Raw genomic sequence first — 14,419 nt, 5'->3', positions numbered from 1 at the left:
CATATAGGTGAATAAATTAGAAGTGAACTTGGCACGGACCCCTAGCTCGAGGAATTATTAACCTGTGGATGGGCTGGACATCATGTTAGAGTTGTATAAAAAGAGTGAGTGTTCTGATGTACAGCCCCACTCACTTCTCACACCGAAAGGGCTGGTATTCGCTGTGATGTACTGAGGGCCAGATAGCTATCTGTTCAGTTATAGAATAAAGATCTGTGTATCTTTGTAAGCCGTGTTTGGTGTATTTCCTTTTGGGGTACTCAGCCTCGATATTCTCTTTTTGCTTTTACAGATGGTGCCCGAATAGGGACCCTCAAGATTGATGCCAGCTCGTTGAAGGTTGACACGGCTATCGGACTGGGATCAGACAGTGTAAAAGTGGCCCCTTTCCTGGATGAGATGTGACACCTCAGCACCGCTGCAAGATCCGATCCCTGGACGTTGAGCACGTGGTCCGAGTCGGCATCTTGACGAGGGTCCATATATCGAGGTGGGCAGATTTGCCGAAATCACCAACCACGAGGTAATCTTTGTTAGAAAACTTTGCAATCCAATCGGACCTCCTTAGGATTTGATCATGTGAGTCGTGACCCGATTCTTAAGTATCCTGATAATTTGTTTTGGCGTATTGCACTCGCAAGTTCAATTATTGACCAGGTAACACCATTATTCTGATATGCCTGGGAAATTGTCTGCCTGCTTCAGGGCATTATTCCGCAAGGACAGACAATCTTTGGAATTTGGCCGACCGGCACCAATGGAGGGGTCGCCGGCGTGTACTATGTACTGTAAGCACGGCATTGGTAGTAGAGTATTTAATGATATATGGCACAGACAAACTAGACATGCTTCCGAACTTCAGTGGCCAATCAATGTTAGTTTTGAAATCCCTCGTATTGAATATTTAGAATCTATATTAGTGAAGAAAAAGGCTAGACCTGCAGCATTTGACGTATTACAGAATTGGAAGAAAGAAGCTTTGCAGCAGCTCAAGAGTAGAGAAAAGCATGCACGCCGTCATATGACGAACACCGAAAAAGCATTGTTGTATGACCAAAATAAACAGTCTGAGTCAGTTAGGAATATGGATAGGGCTTTTTCACTTGGGATTCAGAAAATGTACCCTTCTAAAGACTTTCATGCATCTGATGAACTTATAGATAAACTATTAAACGAATGAAGGCCTGGTGCCACTGCGCCAACTCTGTATTTCCTCTTCCTGCTGTTATTCCTCCTCCCTTAGTTACTCCTGCTCCTCCTATTATTCCTCCTGCTGTTCCTCTTCCTCCAGTCATTGTTCCTTCCCTTGTCATTGTTCCTCCACCCGTCCCTCCACCTTTGTCTGCTGTACTAGTGATAGCACCTCTGTTCCCTGATGTTCAAAACTTGCCTACTCTCCCTCTTCCAAGTGGTTCTACACCGCTTGTAGTAGATCGGGGAGCGGGATGGAGGGTTGTAACTCGTAATACTGTGTCTTCAGCGAAAAAACGTGAGTTAACTGCGTGGGCTAAGCATTGCATGGAGAAGGGTGAACAAGCTGATGTTTTTGCCACACTTTCTAATATAGACAATCTTCCTGAGAAAAACATTTTTATTGAAGGATTAGGAATTCATTTATGTGTAATGTGGAACAAGCTGAATGATACAGATCTCCCACAAGGATTGAGGGATCTGAATACTTTACCGTTCTCTAGAGATACTGCGGAGAAGGTGTTAGAGCATGTTGAGAGGATTCTTGAGTATAGAAGGGAGCTGGAAAGGTCATGGAAGGAAGACGAAGATGGTGATAGCTTGGACGTCATGTTCTTACAGAAACGGTTCCTTCCTTGTCGGAAATCGATAACTGAGGAAACACGAATTTGTACGAAAGATGCGATTAGATGGATCTCAGACATGTCTATAACTCCCATAGAAGTATATGACACTTATAGTCCGTATACGCCAGAAATGTAGAGGAAAGTGATACAGGTAATGGTAGAGTACCTACAGGATAAATGGGTAAAGAAGAAGATTTGTTGTCCCGCAGAGTTATTGAGTATTTATAAGCATATTTTTTGTTTGACACTTCTTCAGCTGCTTTAGCGCTCGATTTGGCTCTGTTGCTTAGTAAGCGTTCAGAGTTGCCTACTTCTCAGTTGCCTCTGAGAGAGGTCCCTCCGACATTTGTCCCAAAAGTCGAGGTTCCAGTGGATGCCGGAACGGGTGCGCAGGCCTACGAAATTCCTGCACATTATGTGTCACAGTTTGTTCACGTCCCGTTCTCAAGACAGGAAGTGAACACCATTAAAAAATCTATTCCTGACATTAGGAAGAATCCGACAGGGTTCTACAAAGAAATAGAGTCTGTCTTGCAATCATAAGTATTCACCTTAAGTGATATCGATTTGTTATTTCCTGTACTCCTGCCTGTCGACTTGTGGAAACAGATTAGAACTGTAGATGATCTACCAGGGCTAGGAGATACGTGGACTAACATGGTTAGACTCGATAGAGAAAGGCCAGCTGGCGAAAGACCGCCTCAGGTAATACTAACTTTGCCTGATAGAATAGTTACGAAATTGAAAACTATAATTCCTGAAAAGAGTATTATTTGCGACAAGCTGCCTGTGTCCAAGGGAAGTCTGAGGGTGCTACCGAGTTCTTTAATCGGTTCGAACAAGTATTTTCAGATTTCATTGGGCAAGACTTAGGCACAGAGTCTGGGAAAAGGTTATTCGTGGACATATTTTTGCGTGGATTACTGCCTGACATCCAGTCGCAGATCATGTCCTCCGAGAGCGCTTGGCAAGCGAAGTCTCAGTCAGAAGTACTGCACATGGCTCAGTACTACGAGAATCGTGTCAATAACGAAAAGGAAAGAGTTGAAAAGAGAAAAGGTGACTTAAAGACAAAAGTACTATTGCAGCAAATTGTTAGAGGCCCCAGAGGGGGTAATTCGCAATTTAGAGGTCAGAACGTTCCACAAGGAAATGCGCCCTTGGGTCCTGTAAACATTAACCAGTGTGCTTATTGTAGACAAGAGGGTCATTGGTGTGCACAATGCCCGATCCTCCAGCAGAGGTCAAATAATACATTTGGAAATATGGGTAGACGATCCAGAGGCCGCCCAGGGGTAGGGGGTCATGGTAGAAGTCAGTTTTCATAGGATTCACAGCAACCTTTTTCGCAGGACAATCAGGCATCGGGTATGGATAATAGAAACATATTTGATCATCCTTCTGCTGCTTGCCTCTCTGAAGAACTTCCTCTTGACGACATTCTGTTTCACTAGGATTGCCCGAAACAGGGTTTGGAACCAACACCCATTCCCGTTAATCAGAACGGTCCCTACGTTGAAATGTTAGTGGGTAATAGGAAACATCTATTTTTGATAGATACAGGGGCACAGAAGTGTTCCATTGACCATTCGCGGGTTCCAAACATCCCACTGTCAGGGCAAACCAATGTTTCTGTAGGGTTTTCTGGCACACCAGTTGTCTGTCCAGTTTCTTCGCCGGTACCGATTACTTTGGGTCCATTTTCAGACCATTGTCCATTCCTTTTGACTACGAATTGTGCAGAGAGTTTGTTGGGGTTGAATCTGTTGAAGGAATTAAATGCGGTAATTCATTGTTCTTCTGATGTAGTGCGTTTGACGATTTCACCACAGCAACTTTCTGTCTCTCAGTTCTTGACCAGACCATTGCCGCCGGACTTTAGAGATATTCCGTAGTGTTTGTGGGCGATTGACGACAATGATGTCGGTGTTTTGCAAATTGAGTCCGTTAAGATTGTTTTGAAACATGGAGTAAAGCTGCCACGTATTCCCCAGTAAAAGATCTCGGTCGATGGTGAGCAAGCTTTGAAATGCATTGCCTCTGATTTTTTGCATTGAGGGGTGATTGAGGAAATCGCAGGTAGTTTGTGCAATAGTCCGATTTTGCCTGTGAACAAAAAAGGTGATAATACAATTCCCTTCTGTTTTATTTTTGATCTATGTGCCATTAATAAGATTGTTGCTCCACAATTTCCTATTGTGCCTGATGTGACAACAATATTGACTATGATCCCGGCTTCAGCTACTCATTTTAGTGTCGTGGATCTAAAGAATGCTTTCTTTAGTATACCTATACATAAGGACAGTAAATACTTGTTCACATTCACCATAGTGGGACGCTCGTTTACCTTTACCCGTGCACCGCAAGGTTACACGGAAAGTCCTATTATCTATAGTAGGGCTTTGAAAGAGGAGCTAGATACCCTTGAGTTGCCCTCTACTTTTACACTGCTTCATTATGTTGATGACTTGCTTTTAGCTGTTGACTCAGAGAGCACTGTGTTTTTGCTTATTCATTTGGCTAAACATGGACATAAAGCTTTGCTTAAAAAATGTCAATACTGTTGTCACGAAGTCGCCTATTTAGGCTATCTCCTGTCAAAGGAGGGAAGAAGGTTGACGCCTGAACAGATAAAACTAATTTCTAGCATGTCTGTCCCAAATACGCAGAAGGAAGATAGAGCCTTGATAGGAATGACTTCTTACTGTAGACAGTGGATCCCCAACTTCTCACTAGTGATTAAACCAATGTTGGCTTTGACGAAGAAGGGCATTTCTTCGCCATTGCCGTGGAACTTCGAACACCAGCAAGCATTTGATTTGCTCAAGACTGCTTTGTGCTCGGCACCAGTTTTGGGCACACCAAACTATGAAAAGCCCTTTGTGTTGTATGTGCATGAATGTGATGGATGTGCTTTGGCTGTATTAACGTAGGAACATGGAGGGAAGAATAGGCTGTGCGGCTACTTTTCTTCCGCCCTTGATCCTTGAGCATGCACTTTGCCAAGATGTTTGCGAGCTGTCGCTGCTGCTGCTGCGTCCGTAAACCAGAGCGAGGGAATGGTCCTAGGCCATGCTTTAACCCTGATGGTACCTCACTCTGTAGATGTTCTACTGAATAGAACACAAACACAACACCTCACCTCTGCACGATTAACGAGAAATGAATTGATCTTGTTTGCACTGCACATACAAATTAGAAGGTGTTGTGTTCTTAATCCGGCTGAACTTTTACCTTTCCCACAAGGTACTACTTGCAGTGACGAAGAGTCACATGACTGCCTTTACACTACTGAACAAGAGACAAAGGGTAGAATCGATCTGAAAGATACTCCTTTGAACAATCCACAAGGGGAGCTGTTTTGCGATGGCTCCTGCTTCAAACTTTCGGATGGTACATCCACAGCTGCTCATGCAATCATTACATTGAGCATGGTCGTGGAAACCAAGAGAATCACGCATAACTCTGCGCAGGCTGCAGAGATTATAGCATTGACCCGAGCTTGTGAACTTTTCGAAGGGCTTACAATAAATATATATACTGACAGTCAGTACGCCTTTGGGGTGGTTCACAACTTCGGTAGACTTTGGGCAAAAAGAGGTTTCTTGACTTCACATGGTACAAAAATTCAACATGGCTCCTTGATAGTACGGTTACTCTCCGCACTTGTACTCCCTACTCAGCTTGCTATCATAAAATGTGCAGCGCATCAGAAGATTGTAGATCATGTAGGAAAAGAGAACGCTTTTGTTGACCAGATAGCCAAATAGACTGCCACTGATCTCTCTTCAGAAATGTATACTTCAAGGGAAGCCACAAATGCCTGTACTTTGGATGAGGGTATTGATTCTGTAAGGGGCATTCAAGCCGATGCCACATTAGAAGAATCTAAGAAGTGGACTGAGGGTTTGGGGAAACTGGATGATGATGGGTGTTGGGTGGACAACGTTGAAGAGAAGTGGTTACTGCCTGACGCATATATTATGATGATGGTTGTTATGGCTCATGGTCCCACCCATATACGTGCTCGTAAGATCACAAAAATGTTGCAAAATGTGTGGATAAATGACAAAATCCCTAAAGTAGCTGAACGCTTCGTTCAGGGGTGCATGATTTGTTTGCAGCATAATGTGGGGAAGGGCACATCAACTCCTAGGGGTAGTTTTAGTCCACCTTCTGTCCCCTTCGAGGTTATTCATTTTGATATTATTGAGATAGAGCATTGCAACAATTTCAAGTATGTATTAGTTGTCATCTGTGCTTTTAGCAAATGGCTTGTAGCCTATCCTGTCAGAGATGCCACAGCTATGACCACGGCAAAGACTATGTTAGAGGAATATTTTCCTAGATTTGGTTTGCCGAGAGTCATCTTGTCGGAAAATGGTCCACATTTTATCGCTGCTGTAATTCTGCAGATATGAGTGGGATTACAGATCGATAAACCGTTCCATTCGGCTAGACATGCTCAGAGTGCTGGACTAGTAGAAAGACACAACGGCATCATCAAGAATAAGCTTGCTAAGACGTGTGCCGGTACCAAACTAAAATGGCCGGACGCCTTACCAATCGTGTTGTTATCTATGAGAACGACCCCTCAAACTAAGACTGGGATCACTCCCTTTGAGGTGGTAATGAGTAGGCCAGCTGATATTTGGAATGTTCCGAAGTCTCGTTCTTTACGAGACGTCGAAAATGTACTTCTCTCTGATTATTGTGGCCAGTTGACTAAAAATCTGTATTTGATTTATCACCAGGTGCGAGGGGCTTTATCTGTACGGTACGATGGTCCCGGCCACAGCATACGGCCGGGTGACTGGGCCCTTACGAAAGCATTCGAGCGATCCTCTTGCCTCGCACCTCATTGGCGGGGCCCGCATTAGGACCTCCTGGTCACACAGACGGCAGTGCGGGTAGCAGGAAAGAAGAATTGGATCCTCGCATCGCATATCAAGAGGATTGCACACTGTGTGCCACACGCTACAGAAGACAACAAAAATAAAAAAATAATGTCCCCACAGGGTATAAAGTAATGGTGATGCGGTATATCCATTACCGGTACTCACCTTATTTTCTCTAACCTCGATTTTTGTGCAAGACTGTTGTGAACAAGGATTACCACAGACTGGATATATTGCTCCTTAATTCCAGATGATATAGTCTAGCACAAAACAATTTCCAAAAGGAAAAAAGAAAAACGAAAAAGAAAAGATCACTCTTGACTGGATACACTACTCCCTAATTCCAGACGGTGTCCTGATTTTCTCTGTCTATGTGTGTTTAACCTCTTAAGTGCATATGATCGTGTCATTAATTTTATCAGAGGATCATTGCTTTAATATTTGCATTTGACTCGATACAGAATCTTGATCATGGACAAAACAATATTTCTCGTTATTTTAATGGAAAACATAAAACAATCTTTTGTGCATGAGCCTCAATACCATTTTACAAAATGTTATCTAGAAACGGGCTCAATTTTGAATACATAACATATTTCAATCATATTATCAGCATCTGAATAGATCATGCACCATAAAAGACAATAATAATTGAGAACAAATAAAGTAAAGAAAATATACAAAAAATTTAAACAATTCAAAAAAACAAACCAATGAAAAAAAGACTTTCCATTTAAACAGAAGTTCTGGGTATCACAGGACATAAATTCTATCCTTATAACAGAAAGATATTATAAGATTATTTAGTTTTCACCCTATTTTAGTTATGGAAGTCCACATGTGTACATTCCACGGGTACCCAGGAAAAGAAAAAAACAATTATATTTCCTTGTAGGGTTTGAAAATATATGGCTAGTGTAAACTTGGTTTGTACATTCACACTTGCCAACCGCTTCTTACAGTGCTGCTCAGGTCGTATAGTAGAAGGACAATGTGAAAAGAACCTATTAGCAGAAGTGTTAGAGAAAGTTCAGGAAAGAATCAATGAAAGACGTGAAAATAAAAAAAGAGTATGGAACAGAAAATGGTCAAAATTATAAACAAAAAAATCTATTAAAGGGATGAACTGTTAAACACGCTACAGAAGATACACAACCCCTCACCAGTACTGCAACCAACGATCACGAACCAGTAAACAGCATCGAGAGTGCATCGGAGACTCTCCCTGAGCCTGTGGGGCCTGGGGAAATAGCCACTTCAGCTCCACACTTAATCTGTTCCGGATCTTGCATCAGATCTCGCTCTCGATTCGTCCCTTCCAACGGGAAGTGACGACACGTTGTTCACAGATCACTCAGTACCAGGGATCACAAGGTACAATCTGCGTCCGAGGAAATAGACTTACTGCACGGTTCGGCTGTGCCATCAAGGAAAATCATTGAAGGGCTTGTCTTTTTGGCCCGATCATTTGTACTTAAGGGGATTCTGTTGGCTAGGGTTTGTGGAAGGACTAAGAAAATGCTCGACCTGGAGATCGCCAGCAAATAACATTGGTGCTTTCGTTTGAAGAATACAATGCCAATGGCTGCAACTGCTCCCACACGCACAGGACAGATAAGAAAATGTGTGACCAGCTGTGAAAATGGACAATCTAATGTATGGGCCCCGAAAATGTATTGCTGTCTTGTGATAATGTTAATTGGTTTCACAATAGTCGTTGTTTTAGGTTTCTGGTATCTAGAAGAAGTGCATCCGTTCGAGAATTTGTTACCTACTGAAAATGTACCTACAGTTTCTACTCCTTTTGTGCATCTGCATACTCTATATCCTAGACACTCTCAGCACAGACAGAGATATCACAACAACACACTATTACTCATCATGAATGCTACACATGCTATTTTGAACAAATCTATTTGTTGGGTCTGTTCACATTTGCCGCAACACCGGGATAAGGGGCTAGGTTGGTATATTCATCCTTTACCTTTGACAACTGCATGCTATGCTTCTCTTAGAGCACTATTCTTTGTCCGATGGAATGATAGCATCTCGGGGAACTTCGATGGGACTAACTTGAACGATTTTGAAAAACGTGTGCTGACGCCACTGGGATGCTCGCATTTTGCAAATAGGAGTAAGCTTAATGTTGCTTCTATTAGGCCTTCTGATAGACTGTCCCGTCCTTTTCAAACTTTGATCTCTTTTAAGATGGCTCCTATAGGCAATAAGGATGCCACGCCTCCTTCCTACACTGTTAACCATAGCCCCGATTCAGTTTCTTTCTGCATACAAAGGAATGGTACTCAGTTAATGGGTGATTTTAAAGGTTGAGCCAACGTTGCGAATTTGACTGGCGAGGACAGACCTTTGTATGTAGGTGAACCTGTCTACTTTGTTTGCGGTAATATAGCATTTCCATGGTTACCCAGGGATTGGCAAGGAACTTGTTATTTAGGGATTCTGTTACCCGGGGTATTCATTGAAGGTACTATAGAGATTTCAAAGGCTCGTCCGCGGTGAGACGAGAATGATGACACTTCAGCACAAGTTCTAGGAGATGTAGCTAAATCTTTTGTGCCATTTTGGGGGCAAATAATGAACTCTGAAGATATCAGGAGACTAGCGAGAGTACTGGAGAGGACCATCAACCGGACCACTGACATACTCTATAATATGACTTTAGAATAGAAAGCAATAAGGTTAGTAGCACTTCAGAACCGGATGGCATTAGATGTCATCCTGGCTGAGCGTGGTGGGGTATTTAAATTGGTGGGGTCCGCTTGCTGTGTTTTCGCACCAGATTCCTCCCCAACTATCTTTAAGGCAATACAGAATATGCATGTCCTAAATTCAGAAATGCAGGTTCCTGAGGGAAACTGGGATCTTAGCGCTTGGTTCTGGGACTTCTTGCGATCTTGGGGATGGAAACTACTTTCAGTCTTGCTGATTATTTTAGGTATTCTGTGGTTTCTTTGTTGTTGAATACAATGTCTTCCTGGTATATGTTCGATGTAAGGAGGATGTTGAGCACAAGCGATGGGTACATTAGGACATAAAGTATACGCCCCAGAGAAGATCTCCAATGAATATGTGCTGCAAGAAATCTTAGTATCCGACCTCATGGCAATTGATATCTCCGATAGTGATTCAGGATGTATGGACATTGAGACGTGGAATTACTCGTAAAGTGACTAGAAGTAGTTTAGCGCTTGGCTTAGGCCAAAAGGAGGGTTTGTTAAATGGGATATCATATTATGCCTCCTTTATTGTATATATTGGCCTAAGCCCAGTCGCTCTGTGAAGAAATCCGCGTTGCAAGGTTCTGACCTTAGATTGACCTAGCTGCCATTTTGGGTTCATCCACCATTTTAATTTCCACTCCAAAGTCACTCTGTATTATAAAATGGTGGACAGTGTTCTCCTGCTCGTAACCTTAGCCGTCCTGACCTTTACACAGGTTAATGCCTAAACTGCCTGTAGGCTAAATGTTTGGGATGTGTAATAAGACCATGTCCTATGTTTGACCCAAAGATCAAAGGATTACTCGCACCAACAAGTCTGATCCGTGGGCATACATTGAATACAATGTTGTTTAAATACTGAATATGAACACTTGTTGAACTGCATTGTATAAAACATGTACGAAGGCTTAATGTTAAATCTAAAGATACACTGTTGCCATTGTGACTTTTTTGTGTATAAGCTAGGAATAATCCATATGCATATAGGTGAATAAATTAGAAGTGAACTCGGCACAAACCCCTAGCTCGAGGAATTATTAACCTGTAGATGGGCTGGACATCATGTTAGAATTGTATAAAAAGAGTGAGTGTTCTGATGTACAGCCCTACTCACTTCTCACACCGAAAGGGCTGGTATTCGCTGTGATGTACTGAGGGCCAGATAGCTACCTGATACTTTGTTTCTTTGAAAACTGTTCAGTTAAAGAATAAAGATCTGTGTATCTTTGTAAGCCCGTGTTTGGTGTATTTCCTTTTGGGGTACTCAGCCTCGATATTCTCTTTTTGCTTTTACAATAGAGGAAGAAGCAATATATGCTATTGCATTTATTCTGCGAAGGCGGAACCTAGGGGGCCCGGGTAGGCCTGGAAAAGTGTCTGACCATTTCAAAGAGAGTTCTGATCCTGTTAGGGGCACCCTCAATTGCAGTGGCATAATAAGCTGATTTTGTGTCAATAATCAGCTTTTTGTGCAAAGTTCTCAGGGTTTTGAGTAAGGAGAGATCCTCCAGATGGTTGTGTTTATGCCACCATTTTCCACCAACCTGATTGCCCCTTTGTTGGCCAGGAGGTCAGGAGTGTACCAGTTGGCGGATGGTCGGGCCTTGATCTGTGTGGTTTTTAGTTGGGCATAGGTGTTAACCAGGTCAGTGGAGGCAAAACAGAAGGCTTCAAGGCGGTCTGAACCATGTCTGGTCAAGGGTACGGTGGCCAGAGCTGGCTCAAGGAGGTCCACAAGGAAGTGTTTGAAGGAGCGGCGTGTGATCTCAGGGCGTTTAGCCTGTCCTTTATGGGGCTGTTCGTATTGTTGCATGGTCAGAGGTATTGCTAGGTGGTCTGACTAATCGAGTGGGATCGGGTCAGTACAAGAGAGGAGAGCTGAAGGGGTGAAGACGAGGTCAAGCATGTGCCCTCCTGTGTGGGTTGTAGAGAGGATGATTTGTTGGAGGTTGCACTAGTCAGCTAGTGCGTAGATTGGGTCGCTTAGGTTCTTAGAGGGTGATGTCTCTGAGATGTTGAAGTCCCCAAGGAGGATGTTGCTGGCGTGTGCGATTGATGCTGAGGAGATGAGGTTGATGAGGTCCTATATGAACGGCCTGCTCCCTTGGGGCAGGCTGTATATGAGATGGAATGTGATTGGGTCCTTATGGGACAGGGGGAATCGACATGACAGGGATTTCAATGAGGGGGAGAGTGTGGATGGTAGGACCGTGCAGGGCCAGTCTGACTTACGGATGACCGCGACCCTGCCACCTGTCTTTCCTTGCCGGTCAGTATGTTGAATACTGTATCCGGGTGGTAGGAGAACTTTGACGATGTGCTGGGATGAGGGGTGAACCATGTTTCTGTGATGAAGATTGCATCAAGGTTACTCTCTGTGATAAGATCAGCGATGTCGGTGGCGTGGCTATGGCCGTCCGAGCGTCTACCAGCATGATGGGCCGGGAGCGCATGATGTGAGAGTGTTGTTGCCGTAGGCGCGGTACAGTGATGAGGTTGGATATGGTAGCCACTCGTGGCTGTCTAGTGCACATTGGAGCACAGTCCTTGGAGATCATGGGGATAGGCTGCGGACGGACAAGACACATGGTGATGTCTATTGGAGAATTTGAGGGTCAGCATGGTAGACCCTGGGCCGTTTCAGGAACTAACAGTCACAAAAAGGCAGTGTCCTTGTCCTCGTACGTCCTTAGCCGAGGACGCCCGGCGCTGGGGATGCCTATATGTCACTGAGGCTAAAGAAGTAGGCTGGAGGGCCTGCTTCAGTAGGAAAAAGAGTGGGAAAAGAGTAGCAAAACCAGAAGCTTACCAGTGATTGAGAGGTGGGAGGAGAACAAATCCCCTTGCCCCAGCTGCAAAGAAGGAGGCTAGAAAGCCTGCTTAAGTAGGAAAAAGAGCACAAAAACCAGAAGCTTAGCAGTGATTGAGGGGTGGGAGGAGACCTAATCCCCTTGCCCCATTTGCAAAGAAGGAGGCTAGGAGGCCAGCTTAAGTAGGGAAAAGAGCTGGAAAAAGAGCAGCAACACCAGAACCTTACCAGTGATTGACAGGTGGGAGGAGACCTAATCCCCTTGTCCCAGCTGGCATAGGACCTTCTTGAATACACTGTCCACATAATTTGGATCTGTGGTGTCATAACACAAATTATCAACGCTGTCAAACAAGCATCCTGCGTATAATGCAAATTAATTTAAATGACACAAGTGTAAAAACAATGAATGAACCGATGTGAACATAATTAAACAATATGTCCCTCAAGGCGATCACGTATAGCCGTATGAGCTACTAAAACGGCACTGCACTTCATTCTGCTTGTCACTGAGCCCGTTTTCTTAACTTGAAAGGTTACATTATGGGCCTGATTACAAGCATGGCGGTCTGGGAACTACGGTACCGGTAAACATGCCGGTACCGTAGTTCCCGGACCGCCATACTTTGTGCTCTGCTCGTGGGTGCCGTTTCCCTCACCAGGTTTTTCCTGGCGGGTGTAACGGCACCCGCAAGCAGAGCACGTCGGATGCACCGGCACAACTCTGTATCTGCCGGTGCATCCGACCTCCCCATCCCCATTCAGCCATATGGGGCAGAATGGGAATCGGGAGGCCCTTGATTCCGGCACCTGCAAATGGGCAATTACCGGGTCGGCCGAGCTCGGCATGACCCGGTTCTTGCCCATTCGCAGGTGCCGGAAAAAATGCAACTCCGGCAGCAGCCGTGCACTTAATAAGGGTACGGCTACTGCCAGAGTAGTAATGAGGTTCATTTTCACCAGTTATCGTGAATCAGTATTTTGCATTGTCAAATGAGAAATTATATCGTGCCTCCTATCGCAGTAAATATATGTATATTGGCCTACGCCAAGCTGCTTATAAGTCGCTTGTGAAGAAATCCGTGTTGCAAGGTCCTGACCTTAAAAATCAATGTAAGCCGCCATTTTAGGTCAATCCGCCATTTTAAAGTCACCCTGTGAGTTAAAATGGTGGACGATGTCATTCCGAAATACAACATGGCTGTCTTGACCTCTGTATGTAGCTAATATGTAACTTGCCTGCAGGCCACTTGTTGAGGTCGTGAACTGAGACCTTGTCCTTCGTTGACCTGTGTATAAAGGATTACTCGTGCAATGAAACTAATCCACGAGCATATGTTAAGAACAATGTATTCAAATACTGACCGTAGAACATTTGTTTAACTACATTGTATTCATGTTTGAGAAGACCTGCATGGAAAATCCCAGAATACACAGTTGCCGTATAGACTTGTTGATATATGTATTAAAAGCAAACCAGTTACATGTGGATGTGCGAAACTCGGCATGAACCCTAGATCGGTAATGTATAGCGGAATATTAACCCGAAGTAGGGCTGGACATCGTGCTCACGAAGATTATAAAAGACCAATACATTCTAATGTACAGCGTCTCTCACTGAACACACTGAACCACGCTAGAGTTCGTTGTGTTGCACTGAGGGCCGATAGCTATCTGATTTTGCTCTGTTCAGTATAAAATAAAGTACTTTGTATGTTCCTTTGTAACCCGTGTTCGGTGTATTTCGTTTTGGGGTACTCAGAATCGATATTTTGATTTTGTTTTCACAGCATAACAATAATGAAAACACTGGCTATCATCGGAATCCATCGTGTTTGTAGAGCCAACACGCAGTCTTTTTTTTACCAAACCCACGTTTACACAAGCATTGGCAATGCCAACAGTTTGGGCTTTTGTGTAGGCCTGGAAAAGGCACTTGCCAGGCACTGCCGTAGTGGTATTAACCACCCACTATTGGTTGCAGGTGCAAAATGGTGTAGTACCTGGGCATCTAATAGCAGTGCCTGGCAAAAGCTTAAAAAGTATGGATAAGCCAAAAATGGGGGCTTTGCCGATGCTAGTTTTAAACAGGACTTCAGTGGCTTTGCCAATTCTTATTTTTAACAGGAATTCACTGAAGGACATGCAGAGTGC

The sequence above is a fragment of the Ambystoma mexicanum genome, chromosome 10 (genome assembly GCF_040938575.1).
Source record: "Ambystoma mexicanum isolate Mex_15411 chromosome 10, UKY_AmexF1_1, whole genome shotgun sequence".
NCBI lineage: Eukaryota > Metazoa > Chordata > Amphibia > Caudata > Ambystomatidae > Ambystoma > Ambystoma mexicanum.
Note: the sequence above shows the minus strand (reverse complement) of the source record.